Source organism: Xenopus laevis, chromosome 3S (assembly GCF_017654675.1).
Source record: "Xenopus laevis strain J_2021 chromosome 3S, Xenopus_laevis_v10.1, whole genome shotgun sequence".
In the NCBI taxonomy this organism is placed as follows: domain Eukaryota; kingdom Metazoa; phylum Chordata; class Amphibia; order Anura; family Pipidae; genus Xenopus; species Xenopus laevis.
In genome coordinates this window covers 20356569-20375254 of record NC_054376.1, presented here as the reverse complement: position 1 = coordinate 20375254, position 18686 = coordinate 20356569, and the positions used below count along the sequence as shown (strand labels likewise).

At 38.5% G+C, this 18686-nt stretch overlaps 1 pseudogene; it reads left to right on the top strand.

Moving 5' to 3' along the window:
* Positions 1-18686, top strand: part of evi5l.S — a 166513-nt pseudogene that overhangs the window by 26006 nt on the left and 121821 nt on the right.

Sequence of the window (18686 nt, the reverse complement as noted above, 5' to 3'; positions counted from 1 at the left end):
GAAAAAAAATCAATTTGTACATCCTGATACTGTCCACTTTCACGTAATAGCCACTCACAGGCCCTTAACCCCTCAAATGTGGCCCGCATGACATCCTCACTGTCCTGTATATTAAGACTATCCAGTCTTTCCAAAAAATGCCCACTATCTTTAACATAAGAACGAGTAGTAACCAATGGTCCAAGGATCCTGTCAAAAAATATTGCCAACGGGCAAAAAACAAAGTTAATACCCAAAACAATTGGGCGACCTGGAGGATGGACAGGATATGTGTATATGTGTGTGTGTATATATATATATATATATATATATATATATATATATATATATATATATATAGTACTGTACTGTATCCTCTCTTCGATAGTCTATCCCATAAATCCATTGCCGCATTTTGGAAAGCATCCCAAGTGGAACAAATCCTCCTGAGTCTAAGAAATTGTCCAATCGGGATGCCCTCCAAAAGCAGATCTGGATGATTACTCGTTCTCAAAAGAAAGGAGTTTCTACCGATTGATTTCCTATATACATCAGTCTTAATAGTGCCTTCTTCCTGTGAAAACAGTATATCTAAAAATTCCACACATTCTTTGTTAAACTTACAGGTAAATTGTATTCCACATCCGTTATTGTTACAAAAAGTCACAAAGTACTCAGGTAAAGAGTATGAGTGTAAGACCTATATAAACTGCAAAACAGAAAATGTGATATATTTCGCAACATATGTGGTTGTCAATATGTAAGTAGAACTATGCGGGGAATGAAGGACAGAATCTTAGAGCATGTGGCATGTGTAGGGAGAAAAGATGTTTCATCTTCCATAGCTGAACACATTCTAAACATACATAATGGGAATGATAGATGTGTGTCCTTTCAAGGTATAGAACATGTGAAATTGGATAGGAGAAAAGGTGATTTGGAGAAACTTATTAATAGAAGGGAAACATGGTGGATGTTTACTTTAGAAACAGAGAAACCATTTGGTTTAAATAAAGATTGGGAGATTAAATATTATATTGAATAGATATACTAATAAGATAAATGTAAGAGTAAACACTTGGCTATTAAGACTTTTTAAAAATACTTAAGGAAAAATAGCATACATGGAACAAACCTTTCTTTTAAAATTATGGTTTGTGGTGGTTTTAATACTTTTAATAGACTAAGGTATTGAGGATATGATGAGAAGATCTCTATATATACACATATTGTATTTATATGTGTAATATGCCTTTAAGAATCACATAGTGTGCATTGTTTGGTAATTAAGGTACATATAAAGTTGTGTCTAGTAAAAAAACCTGTAACACACTGAGGAAGTGCCTTAAGGGCACGAAACGCATCAGTGTTGATACATATGCACTGTACCTTAACTGATAATATGTAATGAACGAATAAAGTACAATATTTTAAACTTTGGAAATCGTGTTTGTGAAATCCGTAATATCGAGTATGAAGTGATTCCTTGGCCGGGAACCCGGATTATGTGACACGTGACGTCCGGAGCCAATCGGAGATCCCACACACTGAAGTGTCTATGTGTGACCTGAGAGATACTCCACACTTACTCAGTTTGATTAATGACTTTAGGGTTAATTCAGATGAGACAATTACAGTAGCCAGTATGGATGTGGTTAATTTATATACGTGCATTCCACATGATTTGGGGGTTGAATCTGTTCGTCGATCTATTATACAATATGATCTTTACTCTGGCCCCAATATCGAATGTGTCATATCTCTTATATATGTGTCTTACTATGAATTATTTTAGATTTGAATATGACTACTATGTGCAGGTGTCAGGCATTGCGATAGGAGCGGCCATGGCACCTGCATATGCCAATCTATTTATGCATCAGTTTGAGCAAAATAACATCATGCTGATATTTAGTAAAAATCTTTTATTCTTTAGACACTATATAGACGATATACTGATAGCTTGGAGGGGCAGTGAAGTATCCTTCGTGTCCATGGTTACCCAGTTAAATGATCTAGGGGGTCCTGTGAAATTTACGGCTGTCACCAGCACTGATAGAATAACATTTTTGGATGTTGAAATTAGTCTTAAAGGCAATAGATTTGACTATTCCTTGTATAGAAAAACCACAGACCGTAATACTTTGTTACAGTTTAATAGCCAGCACCCAGAAAATATGAAAATTTCCAATTTCTCAATTTTGCAGGGTTCTGCGGAACAATTCTTCTGAGGACACTAGAGCCATACAGCTTAAAGGGGAATTCAACCTTCCACACATTTTCTTGCAAACCCCAATTATGAATTGCCAATGAGGGCCCCAGCTGAAACACTAACTCAGCATGGCACTTACCCTAACAGATTCTACGTTACATCGATGTGTTTCTCAAATCTATATTGCTTCTTCACGGTCGCCATTTTGGTTTGTGTACTTCTGTCTCCTCAGCAAAACTCACTTTCCGGTATGCACGCTCCTAACAGTTCATATCTCACCCCTCCTGTCTCCTTTCTCATTCCTCCTTCCTAAGGCCTCCGTACACAGTTCACATATCTCCTTCCTTCCCCCTCAGCCATCAGCCCGCACCTCTCACTTCTTGTACAATAAATATCAATGCCTTCTGCTACTCGGCAGAACTTGAGAGGGCATGCTTTGCTGTACCTAAATTTCTGAAAGCAAGGCTAATGAATGAGGAAGGCGGAGAGATATATTGTACGAGAGGTGAGGGCTGAAGTCTAATTTATGAGGGCTGGGGGGGATTAAGGACAGATGTTATCGGAGTACAAAGGGGGAAAGAAGGAGAGCCGAGAATGGAGACACAAAGGGTGATATATGAACACGACATGGAGCCAGGACAGAGGTGTTTTATAACAGGCTCTACTGCGCATGCCCCTATCGGCGCTTCAAGCAAGAGAGAGGAGGGGGAGAACGGCTCCGCAGCAGCACAGATCAAAGCAAAGCAGCTCATGTAGGAGTGGACACAAGGCTAATGCTAAGGTATTTAGAGGTCAGACAGGGTTATTTGCCATTGTCTAAAGCTGGCTTTACATGTCAAGGACAAAACCAGTGGGGTATCAAGAGGGTTGAATTCTCCTTTAAGGAGATGGAACATAGATTTCGTGTCAGGGGCTATCCAAGGAGGTTGCTTAAACAAGCCCTCTATAAGGCAAAAAGGAGGGTAATGGATAGCGAAAAGAGTTATCGATCCCTTAACCGGCTAGTTTTTTCTTCCCAATATTCCGGGGTCTCCGGACAGATTAAAAAAGTGATGTATAAAAATTGGAATATTTTACAGGCTGATAATGGATTAAAAACTATGTTAAATAGTCCTCCTATGATGGCCTACAAGAGAGGTGTTAGTTTGCATAACCTTCTAGTGAAGATAGATCCTATTCGGAATTATCAACGTGTTCAGACAGGTTGGTTGGCCAACCGAAAGATGGGATGTTTTAGATGTCCCACTTGTACATCATGCCGATACATGAACCCTGGTCAGAGTTCTACACATCCTCACAGTGGGAGACGATTTGCCATCAGATCCCATATTACATGTACCACCACTTATGTTATTTATTTAATCACCTGCCCATGTGGTCATATGTGGGGAAGACAGACTTTACTCTGCGGCTCTGGATGGATGCCCATCGCTCGGCTATTAGTACAGCATTTAGGAACAACCATACAACGAAACCAGTAGCCAAACATTTTCTAGATAAGGGACATCACTTACCCACATTCAAGTACATTGCTATAGACCATATACCACCTCCTCGGAGAGGGGGTGACAGATCCAAAATGCTTCTCCAGAGAGAATGCTTTTGGATAAAAAAACTTAATACAATGGCCCCTAATGGTCTCAATGAACAGTTGTCTCTAACTTGCTTTCTTAATCAAAGATGATGTTAACTCTGAAGATGCTTATGCCAGTCTCTGCATTTTTTGATTTGTTTAGGTTTGTAGGCTGTTAAGACAACACCTTATTTGGAACTATTTCCTCAGACATGAATTGATAACAATGTGTAACTAAGTTTTTATAACATTGACAATTCTCGACACAAATGTGCAACTTTGTTGCAAGTTAATTAGGAATGAATAGCATTTTGTATTGTAACAGCCTATAACCGTACAGATGCCTATGGGGGATCTGTGTTGGTGATTTCACTTCCTGTTTTGTGATAGGGGAGAGTATAAAATCTTGTTCTTAACTATGTGTTGTATCTTGAGAACGGTCCAAGACCCAGACCGAAACGTTGATACATTTTAATATTTGATAAATAAATTAATCCTTTTAAAAAATTCCAGTGTGCGCTGCTTATTTTCAACGTGTAACTATACTGTATATGTGTGTGTGTGTGTGTGTATGTGTGTGTATATATATATATATATATATATATATATATATATATATATATATATATATATATATATATATATAAAACAATTATCTTCAGACCAGCACTGTGTCACCAGTGTGTCTCTCAAAAAGGTTCAAGTTATAGTGTCCATAGAATCCAATTGTAACAGATCCTAAAAGAAAACAAAAAATAAGAAACAAAATTGTAACTATCATAAAATGACTGTAACAACTACTGAGGTATCGTAAAATAGATTGTCTGCTAACCATAATCTTCGTCTAAGAAATGTTTAATTAAAAAAACAGCTCACGTTAACTTGTCCATTCATACCAAAAGGGATCATACAATTCCCTTTTCAGCAGCATCTTTTCTGTATTGCCGCCCCTCGGGTGCGCTCTAACATGCTCAATAGGCATGCACCTGAATGAAGAGGCATCATGATTGGCCTCAGCCCAATGCTTGGCAAGTAGCTGCTGGGCTATGTCTTGTTTCCCATCACTTTTACTTCTATTTTTTGCCCTGTCCGGGTCTAAAGCTGGCCTTATACTCGACCTGTGCTTGCCTATTCTTTCTTTTAGTGGTCTTATCATTTTGCCACAATAGAGCAATCAACATGGGCATTTTATAATGTACACCACCATTGGGGTTTCACAGGCCATCCGCTGTCTTACTGCATATCTTTTACCCATGTAAGGGTGTGTGAAGTGAGTTCCTAAAATCAGTGTACCACACATCACACAACCCATACATTTATGTACTCCTGGACGTATAGGTAGGCCTAACCTGTCCCGCCTCTTATCATACTTGCCCCTTGGATCTGAAGGACTTAACTGCTCTTTTAAGTTCCTCGAACGTGATAAACTGAATTTGGGTCTCTTACTTATTTTCCCTCTCAGTTGTTCATCCATATATACTACATCCCCGTACTTGAGTATAATGTGTCTTACTGCATATCTTTAACCATGTAAGGGTGTGTGAAGTGAGTTCCTAAAATCGGTGTACCACACATCACACAACCCTTACATTTATGTACTCCTGGACGTATAGCTAGGCCTAACCTGTCCTGCCTCTTATCATACTTGTCCCTTGGATCTGAAGGACTTAACTGCTCTTTTAAGTTCCTCGAACGTGATTAACTGAATTTGGGTCTCTTACTTATTTTCCCTCTCAGTTGTTCATCCATATATACTACATCCCAGTACTTGAGTATAATGTGTTTCACCTCGGCACTCCTTGAACTGTACTGGCTGGTGTAGTAAATCTCTCCTTCTGGTCACGACTATCTGATTTGGTGGTCGTGTCCCCCACCTGTAACAATTCACTACGATCTAAACTCTCTGCCCATTTTGATGTATTGTCGATCAATTGTCTCGGGTAGCCTCTCTGAGCAAATTTCTCACTCATAATTTTCAAATCGTGTCTCCTCTTGGAGATCTCACTGTCAATTCTGGCTACCCGTAACATTTGCGACTTGGGCAGTAAGTTTATTAAATGCCTGGGGTGATGACTGCCATAGTGCAATATAGTATTCCTGTCAGTCAGCTTGGTGAATATGCATGTCTGTAACCTCCCCCCACTTTTATATACTGTCACATCCAGGAAATGTTCACTGTCCTTGAAATATAAAATTAACATATACTGAAAGTATATAAAATTATGCAACACCATGTAAGTGGTTATAACTCCCTCTATGTAAATGAAAGTTCCATTCTTTTAAGTAGTGTCCAAGTGACATTTTTGCCAAAAAATCTAAAGATAAAAAATACTGAACGTGTATAAGATTATGCAACACCATGTAAGTGGTTATAACTCCCTCTATGAACATGAAAGTTCCATTTTTTTATTAGATTTTTTGGCAAAAATTGTCTTCACTTATTTACAGTGATTTTTTCCCCCTGAGGTATGGTTTGGGGAGTAAGTAATTATCGTACAGGTTTGATATATTGGCACACATTTACCTTTCATCAATATTGACACGGGGTTATTTTAACCTACACATTTGGGGCTATTGCACATATATTCATATAAGTGGGGCGATATCTATATCATTGAAGATTTATAGGTGGGACATACTCCCACACCATCCACATATGAATATTATTGTATAAAATATGGGTTCCAAACCCTGGTCTTGTCCCTATGAGATCACTTTGCGTGCTATAGGTTTTATAAATGGATCCAATACGTATAAAACACAGTCTCCTTGTACACAGTTTTGTCTGACGATATGTCTAAGACCCACTAACTAGCAGATTAGTTTCCTTTCTCCAGAGAGCAAAATAGGAACAGGTGTGTTAAAACAATGATATGTAATAGTCCAACCATTGACACCTTATTATATAGAGAGCTCCCAAAGAATGGGGAAATAGAACTTTTATAATAGGATTAAATTAAATTAACTAAAGATGCAATAGCCCATGATAGTTTGGTAGATTGATACATAGTGCCAAATATATTCTAAGTTTTGGACATTATTGTAACAATCTTTTAATTTGTTTCATGTTAAAGTAACTAAATAGTTAAACATCAGTGGTTACAAATGTCTTGTTTTTAACTGTAATTGAAATGAACTAGGGGATATATATATTGTCTAGTTTTGGTTTATATGTGGATTTTAGATAATTTAAGTATTTAAAGTGAATGTACTAATAGTATTTGAATTACTGATCATGTGACTTTTACCAGCTGTTTGTTCCCGCCACAGTGTATATTTAAGCCGGTTTAATGTTCAGTTTGTTACTTTGAGAAAGGCTAGGGACCTAGACGAAACGTTAGTCATTTATAATAAATATTATGATTTTTATAAGTCCTGAGAGTGCGGACCTTGTTGTAGTAGTTATGGATAATTTATTGGCACTGCACCCAGGCAAATTTAAGTAACTTTATCGAGAGTGCTGGCAACCCTTGGACTTATATGTGTATATGTATGTGTATATAATACACAAAAGCCATGAATATCCTGTAATTTATATCCTTATAAATGGTGAGTTCTGATGTCATTAGTTATAAACGGTGAGTTCTGATGTCATTTCTGTCACATGACTCACTGAAACGTGTGTATTATAATAAATAAAGTATCCCCAGTTGTAAAATATGAGGATATTAGACGTTACCTCGGAGTTCCATGACCTGTATAAAAACACTCGGCCTTAGGCCTCGTGTTTTTATATGGTCATGAAACTCCTCGGTAACTTATAATATCCTTATATTTTACATGTATATGTATATGTATGTATATGTATACACATATACATACATATAAATCTTTGGACAAAGACACATTTTTTCTAATTTTGGTTCTGTACATTACCACAATGAATTTTAAATGAAACAACTCAAATGCAGCTGAACTGCAGCTTTAATTCAGTGGGTTGGACAAAAAAATAAAAAAGTGAGGCAGTAAAGCATCTTTTAACACAATCACTTAATTTCAGGGGCTCAAAAGTAATTGGACAAATTAAAAAACTGAAAATAAAATGTTAATTTCTAATACTTGTTTGAAAACCCTTTGCTGGCAATGACAGCCCGAATTCTTGAACTCATGGACGTCACCAGATTCTGGGTTTCCTCCTTTTTAATGCTCTGCCAGGTCTTTACTGCAGTGGCTTTCAGTTGCTGTTTGTTTGTGGGCTTTTCTGTCCGAAGTTTAGTCTTCGACAAGTGAAATGCATGCTAAATTGGTTTCAGATCAGGTGACTGACTTGGCCATTCAAGAATATTCCACTTCTTTGCTTTAATAAACTCCTGTGTTGCTTTGGCTGTATGTTTTGCGTCATTGTTCATCTGTAGTATGAAATGCCTCCCAATCAATTTGACTGCATTTAGCTGGATTTGAGCAGACAGTGGGGTTCATTTATCAACACTGGGCAAATTTGCCCATGGGCAGTAACCCATGGCAACCAATCAGATTGCTGCATTCATTGTTCTACTTGCAGCTGGTTTCAGAAAGTTAATCACTGATTGGTTGCTATAGGTAACTGCCCATGGGCAAATTTGCCCAGTGTTGATAAATGAGCCCTAGTATGTCTCCCAACAACTCAGAATTCATTCAGTTGCTTCTGTCCTGTGTCACATCATCGATAAACACTAGTGTCCCAGTGCCATTGGCAGCCATGCACGTCTCAGCCATCATTCTGCCTCCGCCATGTTTTACACATGATATGGTATGCTTTGGATGATGAGCTGTTCCACGGCTTCTCCATTCTTTTTTCTTGCCATCATTCTGGTAGAGGTTGATCTTGGTTTCATCTGTCCAAAGAATGTTTTTGCAGAACTATGCTGGCTTTTTTAGATTTATTTATTTTTTTAGCACAGTCCAATCTAGCCTTTTATTCTTGAGGCTTATGAGTGGCTTGCACCTTGCAGTGCACCCTCTGTATTTACTTTCATGCAGTCTTCTCTTTATGGTAGACTTGGATATCGCTACCCATAACTCCTGGAGAGTGTTGTTAACTTGTTGGGCTGTTGTGAAAGGGTTGCTCTTCACCATTGAAATGATTCTGTGATCATCTACCACTGTTATCTTCCGTGGACGTCCAGGTCTTTTTGCGTTGCTGAGTTCACCAGTGCTTACTTTCTTTCTCAGGATGTACCAAACTGTAGATTTTGCTACTCCTAATATTGTAGCAATTTCTCGGATGGGTTTTCTCTCTTTTTGCATCTTAAGAATGGCTTGTTTCACCTGCATGAAGCGCTCCTTTGACCGCGTGTTGTCTGTTCACAGCAAAATCATCCACATACAAGCACCCCCCCCCCTCAAATCAACACCAGGGCTTTTATCTGCTTTATTGATAATGACGTAATGAAGGAATTGACCACACCTGCCCATGAGTCAATTGTCCAATTACTTTTGAGCCCCTGAAATGAAGTGATTGTGTTTGTGTTCTTCACATTTTTATGCAATCTTTTTGTTCAACCCACTGGATTAAAGCTGAAAGTCTGCAGTTCAACTGCATCTGAGTTGTTTCAGTTAAAATTCATTGTGGTAATGTACAGAATTAAAATTAGAAAAAAAGTTGTCTCTGTCCAAATATTTATGAGCCTAACTATGTGTGTATATATTAGGGATGCACAGAATCCAGGATTCAGTTCGGGATTTGGGCATGATTTGGCCTTTTTCATCAGGATTTGGCCGAATCCTTGTGCCTGGCCAATCCAATGTAAAATAGAGGTGGGTAGGGAAATCACGTGACTTTTCGTCACAAAGGAATAATTTGTTCCACTTTTTCCTTACCTGCCTCTAATTTGCGTATGCAAATTAGGATTCGGATTCAGTTCGGTATTCGCCCAAATCCCAAATAGTGGATTCAGTGAATCCCTAGTATATATTATATATATATTAGGGATGCACTGAATCCACTATTTGGGATTTGCCCGAATCCTTCTTGAAAGATTTGGCCGAATACCGAACCGAATCCGAACCCTAATTTGCATATATATAATTTGCATATGCAAATTAGGGCCAGAAAAGGAAAACGTGGAAAAAATTCTTCTTTTGTGACGAAAAGTCACGTGATTTCCCTACCTGCCCCTAATTTACATATGCAAATTTAAAAATTCAGATTCGGTTCGGCCAGACAGAAGGATTCGGCCGAATCCAAATCCTGCTGATAACGGCCGAATCCTGGACGAATCCCGAACCGTATCCTGGATTCGGTGCATCCATAATATCAAATTCAATATAAAGTCCAGCAGTGAAAGGAAGCACTCACTGCATAAAGGTTTTTGAAAAGTTCTTTACTAAATCATATAAACATCTATGCTTTTCGGTACCTCAAGGGGCCGTCATCACTGCTCAGTGTCGGACTGGAAAAAACCCGGTGGGCCCCGCCGGGCCAGGCCACCTCCCCCGATGCTTGTTTTTTGAAAAAAAGAAGGGATCTTTGTTGATGCGCAGTGTGCGCATGCGCGCCGATGGCGCTTTGCAGCAGGGGGACTGGGGGCCTGTAAGGGGGCCCTGGACTGGAGTCCCGGTGGGCCCCGGGCCCCCCAGTCCGACCCTGTCACTGCTGCACTATATATCTATATCTATATATATATATATATATATATATATATATATATATATATATATATATATATATATATATATATATATATATATATATATATATTCATTCCTATTCTTTATTCAGATCAGTGCATAATTGCTAGGGTAATCCATTATTTTAGTGAGCTCTAATACATCTGCTAGGAAAGGAAGCCCCCCTATAAGATATATTGGATCTAACTGTCAGTGAATATCTGACACCCATCTCATGCATGAATACAGAGGGAAGAGAAACAGATAATGAGAGAGGAATAGTGAAGATAAACTTGATTATTGCAGAAACGATGCAGAATATTTAATTGATTGTATTGAGAAAGTTTATTATTTCAGAATGCTGAAACTTATATTACATTTTTTACATTAAATTTTTTGAGATAGTTCCCCTTTTGAAATGACTAAATGTACAAGTATGTGCAACTAGCTTCATGCAGCAGATCTGAGATTTGTATTTTTTATTAAGAGTCAGGACTTGGGTTTAGCAGAGCAGGTAGTGACCCGGGGCTCTTCCCTGTAAGGCTACAGCAGAAAACATTGGGTGGACTTCAGATGACAGCAGTCCTAGATAACCAAACCCAGTTGAACAGGTTAAGCATATTTGTTTTTCAAAATGATTCTGTAACAAGAGGTGGCCTTTATAGAACTGAACTGAAGGAGCTTCAGAGGTTGGAAAGGTTAGATGAAGCCTAACTACGTTTCTTTTCTACAGTATGACCAGGACATTATTTATCTATGTAGGCCTTTGCTAAACCACAGCACAAATAGGATTTTCACTGAGCATATGTTTTGCCTATTATTTTTATTATTATTATTTTAATTTAAAAAAGGGGTTATGCATCACATTTGTGCATATCTTTTGGATTTTAAAGGGGTGGTTCACCTTTGAGGTAACTTTTAGTATGTTATAGAATGTCCAATTCCTAGAAGCTTTGCAATTGGTCCACATTATTTATATTTTATAGTTGTTGAGTAATTTCCCTTTCTGACTCTTTCTAGCTCTCAAATGGGAGTCAGTGACCCAATCTAAAAACAAATGCTCTGTAAGGCTTCATATGTATTTGTATTGCTACTTTGTATTACTCCTCTTTCTATTCAGGCCTTTCCTATTCACATTCCAGTCTCTTATTCCAAGCATTGCATGATTTCTAGGGTAAATTGGACATTTGCAACCACACAGCTGAAACTGCAAACTGGAGAGCTGCTGAATAAAAAGCTAACATACTAAAATTTAATTTAATGGTGAACAACCCCTTTAAGGAACTTAAAATCCAGGCACTGAATATTTACACTTAATGTGATGTCTTAGTTACGATTGTGTGGTTATGCTTCACCTTACATTGTTAGATGATCTCATTATCCTGTGGTATAAAAAAGGACTTATGTCGTGAGTTATTACTTGAAGTCCCACATACTCTGATCAGTATCCATGTGTCACAGCACTACAGTAAAACTTGGTTGCAGGTAAATTTCAGGAGAACTTCACCCTAAGTTGCCATATTATCAGGGGCGATCCTGGCGCCTCCGCTGCCCGAGGCAGCAGCAGTTGCTGCCGCCCCCCTCCCCCATGCACTTACCTTTTCGCGCCTGAGGGGGTCCGGGGGTGGTCCACCAAGGCAGCAGAGAGGGCCAGTGCACTAGCGCAGAGAGCCTAACTTCGCTCTCTGCGCTAGAAGAGCCGAATTTCCAGTTTCCATTTTTGCCGCCCCTGGTACCTAGTGGGGCACTGCCGCCTGAGGCGATAGTCCCAAGTCGCCTCTTTGGCAAAGCGCCCCTGCATATTATGCTATACTGTATGTTTTGCTGTGGTTAACAAACCCAAAACTCTACAGGTTTGTTTTTGTTTTTAAAACAAAGGGTTGTTCACCTTTGAGTTAAATTTTAATATGATGTAGAGAGTGATATTCTGAGACAATTTGCAATTGGATTTAATTTTTTTATTATTTGTGGTTTTTTAGTTATTTAGCTTTTTATTCAACAGCTCTCTAAATTGCTATTAAAGCAAACTGGTAGCTCGGATCCAAATTAACCTAGCAACCATGCCCTGATTTGAACAAGATACTATAATATGAATGAGAGAGGACCATAATAAAAGGATTAGTGATAAAAAGTAGCAATAACAATGCATTTGTAGCTTTACACAGCATTTGTTTTTAGATGTGGCCAGTGGCCCATGTTTAAAAGCTGGAAAGAGTTAGAAGAAAATGGCAAATTATTAAAAAACTATTAAAAATAAATAATGAAGTCCACTTGAAAAGTTGCTTAGAATTAGCCATTCTATAACATACTAAAAGTTAACTGAAAGGTGAACCACCCCTTTAATATTGTTAGTAACTATGGCTGTCCACAACAGGAGCTGATTCGGAAGGGCAATCCGCATCACTTTAGGGCCATGGTATGGCAGATGCTGTGCAACGCAACAGACATGCCGGTGAAGAAGCAGTACGCAGATCTCCTGAGAATGTCTTCACCCTGTGAAAAGCTGATCCGCAGGGACATCGCACGCACCTACCCAGAGCATGACTTCTTTAAAGGGCAAGACAGCCTGGGACAGGAAGGTCTATTTAATGTAATGAAGGTAAGTGGCAGTTGGTGTACCTGCAGCAATAAAAATTAGGAAATTTGGGGGTATTTAGGAATATCTCTGTGCAACTGTGCACTGGCAGCATTCTAGGAGGTGCTGTCTGTGTGGAAATGGCAATCCTGTCACTATAGTAGTACCTGATCTCTTCTGGTACAGAGAGCAAAGAAAGACTTGAATGACTCCTGCTTGGGGGGTGGTATTGTTACTGTCCAGTGAGAAACCATGTTTAAAGGGGTTGTTCACCTTCAATTTAACTGTTAGTATGATGTAGAGAGGGATATTCCGAGATAATTTCCAATTGGTTTTAATTTTTTAATATTTGTGGTATTTGAGTTATTTAGCTTTTTATTCAGCAGCTCTCTAGTTTGCAGTTTCAGTAATCTGGTTGCTAGGGTCCAAATTACCAAAGCAACCATGTGTTTATTTGAATAAGAGACTGGAATATGAATAGGAGAGGCCTGAATAGGAAGATGAGTAATAAAAAGTAACAATAACATTACATTTGTAGCCTTATAAAGTTTTTGCTTCTTAGATGGGGTTAGTGACTCCCATTTAAAAGCTGCAAAGAGTCAAAGGAAAAAGGCAAATACCTATAAAACTTTAAAAAATAAATAATGAAGACCAATGGAAAAGTTGCTTAGCATTGGCCATTCTATATCGTACTAAAAGTTACCTTAAAGGTGAACCACCCCTTTAATAACTGCAAAAAAAAAATCCATAGTCACCCAATGGGTTTGAAGAGTGTGTCCTCTATGGAAACAAACCGTTCTACGCTGATCCATAATTTTTGTAGTAAAAGGAAGACATTCTATAAACCTTTGCTGTTAAAATTATATGATAACATATACTCAAATTAGACTTACAAGGTGTGTTTTCCCCACATCTGTATGTTCTGAAGGGCTACTATACAATTGATGTGCTGCTTACCTTAAGTGAATGTAAAATTGATGAGGTTGCTATTCTAAGCACTTTTGCAATGTACATTCATTATTTATTTATTTTTAATTCCAAGATATTAAGTGATACATGTACTGTTAACATCAATGAATTTTTATTACAACAGCGCCACCTGCTGGTCATTTCCCAACCAGTCTGACCACCAAGTAGTCAAGGAGGTTCAGGAAAAAGAAAGACGCTTCTCTGATGTTCTTCTGGTTAGGAAAAAAAATTGAAACCTTTCTCAAATCTTTCCTAACCAGAAAAATATCAGAGCAGCCTATTTCTTTCTCCTGACAACTACCTTGACTACTTGGTGGTCAGAATGGTGGGGAAATGACCAGCAAGTGGTGCTTTTGTAACAAAATGAATGCATGTTAACAGTACACAAATCCTTTAATATCTTAGAATTAAAAAAAAAATGAATGTACATTGCAGATGTGCTTAGAATAGCACCTTCATTAATTTCACTTATTTTTAAGATTTACTTATCCTTTAAGTCTTTTCATACTGTGTATAGTTGTTCACATCCAGCAAAACAGTGTCTCCTAGTTAATGAATAAACAAAATCGATTGGCTGGAAGTGAGAGCAGAAATCATGGCTATTGTTTACTCTTTCCTAGTGTTATACACAATGGCCCTTTACTATCAGGTATGTAGGGAAAGAATCATTATTTCCCTACATATTCTGAGCTGCTGAGATCAGTAAATAGTTGAGTGGACTACAAAGGATGCTGAAGACTCAGAAGAGTAGAAATACTAATTCGGAGCACCCCCTAATACTTTTAGGTCAAAAAATGTGGTTGCGAGCACAAACTCTATGCCTCTCCCAGACTAAACAGCCTGATACCCCTATTTGGGGCAACAGACTGGGAATTCCAAAGTATAGAGTCCACCAGGCCATGGTCTAATAGGGACATAAAAGTAGTCAACCATAACCGTTTGCAACTCTTCAACAGGAGTTTGGAATCCCAGAATCTTCTTGGCTACTGTATGAGTAGGTTAAACATGCTTTCCAATCTGATCCCTTCAAAATAGGCAAACCCCCCTTTTGTAGAGTTCTGGAGTTACAAGACAACCAACATCTCATTTCTAAATATACAAGATATTGAGATTCTGTAAGCATGATAAACTCAGTGTAAATTTGCTTACAACCTGGCAAAAAGATATCCCCACTCTAACTGCAGAGGACTGGCAGGATGCCTTGGAGTCTCCCCGATATGTTTCTCCAAATGCGGATCACAAAATGATTCAGAGGTATATTATCCATAGAGCATATTTTACACCGGTACGGCCAAACAGAATGAATCCAGAATATCCACCAACCTGCACTAGGTGCAGTGCAGCTCCCGGCTCCTTTATGCATATGATGTGAGAATGAGTCACTATTGGCGCAAGGTATTCAGAACGATCTCGGCTGCAATAGCATTAAATGTACAGCCAACTCCAGAACTGGCATTGCTAAACATAGGAGAGTGTACTCAATATAATAAGTCTCAACTGATTACTATTAGACAAAGTCTGTTTCAAGCTCGTAGATGCATAACTATGCGTTGGAAAAACACAGAAGCCCCGACCCACAAAGGATGGTTGGAACAAATGAAACTACAGATTGATAGGATGCAATACTTGTTTACCAAAAAAGCCTCTTCTGAGAAATTTGAAGCAATATGCGGCTCCTGGCCACCAAATTAGAACATGGTTGGTTGATAGAAGTACATAGGTAACAGCAAATAGAAATGTCATTGAGAGATACATAAGTACACAGATTTCCATTCTAGTTGGTTTAGTTGGTTGGATGTCTTTTTTTTCAGGTTTTTTTTTCTTTTATTCTTTTTGTCTTATCCAGCTTTACATAACGTGATTAATGGATGTAAATTGCCATGCATAAAACATCAAGTTGTATCTAGAATTATTCATCATATGTACAAGACACTGTATCCAATGTACAACGTATAAATGCTGATATATACAATTGTAAGGCATGTGTACTTATACAATAAAGGTTATGATGTAAAAAAAAAAAAAAGAGTTGAGTGGAGATAATATAAAGTTTACGGTGCTCAGTACCTAGGGTAGCATTATTCTACATATGTAGTGTGATGATTATTTTTGTTATTCTGTAGATGTATTTTGTGTGGGCTACTGTACGTAGAGTTGGATAATGGAGGTCAAGAGAGTTCTGTTGAATAAAATATACCCTGATGTTTTTCTTTTACTACAGGCCTACTCGCTGGTAGATCGGGAGGTGGGATACTGCCAGGGCAGTGCTTTCATAGTGGGACTTCTTCTAATGCAGGTCGGAATCTAGTTGTGTAGGTACCAGTCACATTACTCTCCCTGCTCTGTCCTACATGAGTGTTTAATTGGCTCCCTTGTCTTGAGCATCTTTCTTACTAGCAGCCGCTCCTTACTGATGCCTTTTTTGTTGTTTCTCTTCTCCTTTTGCAGATGCCAGAGGAAGAAGCCTTCTGTGTATTTGTTCGGCTGATGCAGGAGTACAGGCTGCGAGAGCTTTTCAAACCCAGCATGGCTGAGCTTGGCCTGTGTATATACCAGCTAGAATACATGCTGCAGGTATTGTCTATGCACTTACGTCACTGCCTTCTCACCTCATGTATTAAAGGAGACATATAGAATAAATGAAAAAACCCTAATTTTGTAGGCAAGTATAAGTAATATGGTGTTGTTTTTACATGGTGCTAAAATTTAATATTATCTTTAAAAATAGCCCCTTTATTGGAGCTCCCTATCGATAACTGGTCCCTGTCCCTGTTTCAAAAGAGGAGTTGGCATGTCCTAACGGTCCCTGCCAGAAGCACAGTAGGCGGGGTCAGCCAATCACAGCCCTACATTCACACAAACATAGGCAGGCTTCAGTTCTCTATCAGGTCCTGCTAGCTGCTAATTGGTTCCTGTCCTACAGTACAGAGAGTTAAGTGCTGCCGGCTCCCCTGTATAGCCTGGTAATTTAGGGAGCAGGAAGGGAAGGGAGTGATTATTTGGGTTTTTGCAGAAATATTCAACAAATCAGCCTGAAACGCTACTACATTCATGGTTCTGTAATCATTATAATAGTCTCCGTACAACATATGCATTTTGAGTTCCCGCACATTAGTATGCACTACAATTGTCCAGTTAAATCCCAATTTCTAGCTACCCCCCCAATGATGAGTTTAGCTTTGGTTCTGTAAACATTACCTTTAGACAGCCGTAGTGTGGGCATATGTGAGTATAGTTGGTGGAACAGACCAGGTTGACGCAGAACTTTGCTGCAAAAAATCCTTTTATTGACACTACATGTTTCGAGCAGAAATGCCCTTTGTCAAGTGTACTAGTCACGATTAACACACAATCTTTATAGGAAATAGGTGGGAGGGTAAGTGGTGGGCGTAAAAGTAACAACTTTAATTAGGGAATTAACCCATTATTCACCCCAAGCTCTAGTGCAACTATATTAGTGCATTGTTACATCATATTCAAATATCCAACAAGTCTGTATGTATACAATAGTTATTAAAAACAATTATTAAAACATCTCCAAGTGCAAAAAGATCAATAGTGCATGTGTCTTCTTATAAATTATTGTCCATTGGTCACCATAAAGTGCTGTTTGGGCAACCACTGTTGTAGGCTTCAAAACAACCTGGTTAAGTAAAAACATATATACAATAAAAGCCTAGTACTGCAATGAAATTTGCCTACTGGAGTATTCGCTTGACACATTTGTAGCATACTTTTTTCGCATACAATGTTTCTATTCAAGTCACCTATTTGCAACACTATCAATCACAGCCCTCTGTGTAACCAATTATCATTCAACAGTAAGCTTATTTTCTTACCTATTGTAATGTTAGGGCAGGATTCACTTGTATCTGTGGGATAAAGCAGAGTATATTTTGGAGGGAACTGAATCCTGATACCCGCCAATTCTGCCCCTCATAAGGTATCTACCAGAATTGACCATATATTTCTCACATCTGCTTTAGTTGCTTCACTCCAAACCTCTAAAATAGTTAAAACCTGCTGGTCTGATCACTGTCCGGTCCTGGCCACCCTATCCTACCTTTCTACGAGTCCACCGTCTCGATTCTGGAGACTTAATGATTTGCTCTTTAGCTATCCAGATATAGTTCACAGGATTAAGGGGGATCTTGATAATTATTTCAAGGAAAATCTTCCCTCGGTCTCTTCGCAGACTTTATTGTGGGAAGCCCATAAACCCGTTCTGAGAAGGATCTTTATCCAGATTGGGTCCCAGCGGAAAAGAACCAGACAAAAGGCCATTGCTATTTTGGTTAAGGAATTAGACAGATTATCTGATATTTATATAAGATTCCCTACAGATCCCCACCTTTCTCAGCTCCAACGTACCCAAAGAGATCTAGATTTGCTTTTAACCACTAATGCAGAGAAAACCTTACGTTGGGCCAGACATAGACTATTCAGTTCTCTTGACAAACCGGGTAGAATGTTGGCTCGTAAACTCAATGAGAGAGATAAACCCATTTCCATCCATAGAATCCGTACCTCCCAATGCTCATTAACTGGTAACCCTTTAAAGATGTCTGAAACATTTGCGTCTTTCTATCAGAAATTATATGCCAAACCCCCTATTACTTCGGATAAAAGATTTGAAAGTTTTTTTAAGGATCTTGATCTACCTAAACTTACCCCAGATCAGGCTCTTTATGTAGATGATGTTATAACATCGGAAGAGGTCTCTGCGGCCATTAAATTACTGAAATCTAATACTGCTCCTGGTCTCGATGGCCTTACAAAAAATTCTCTAA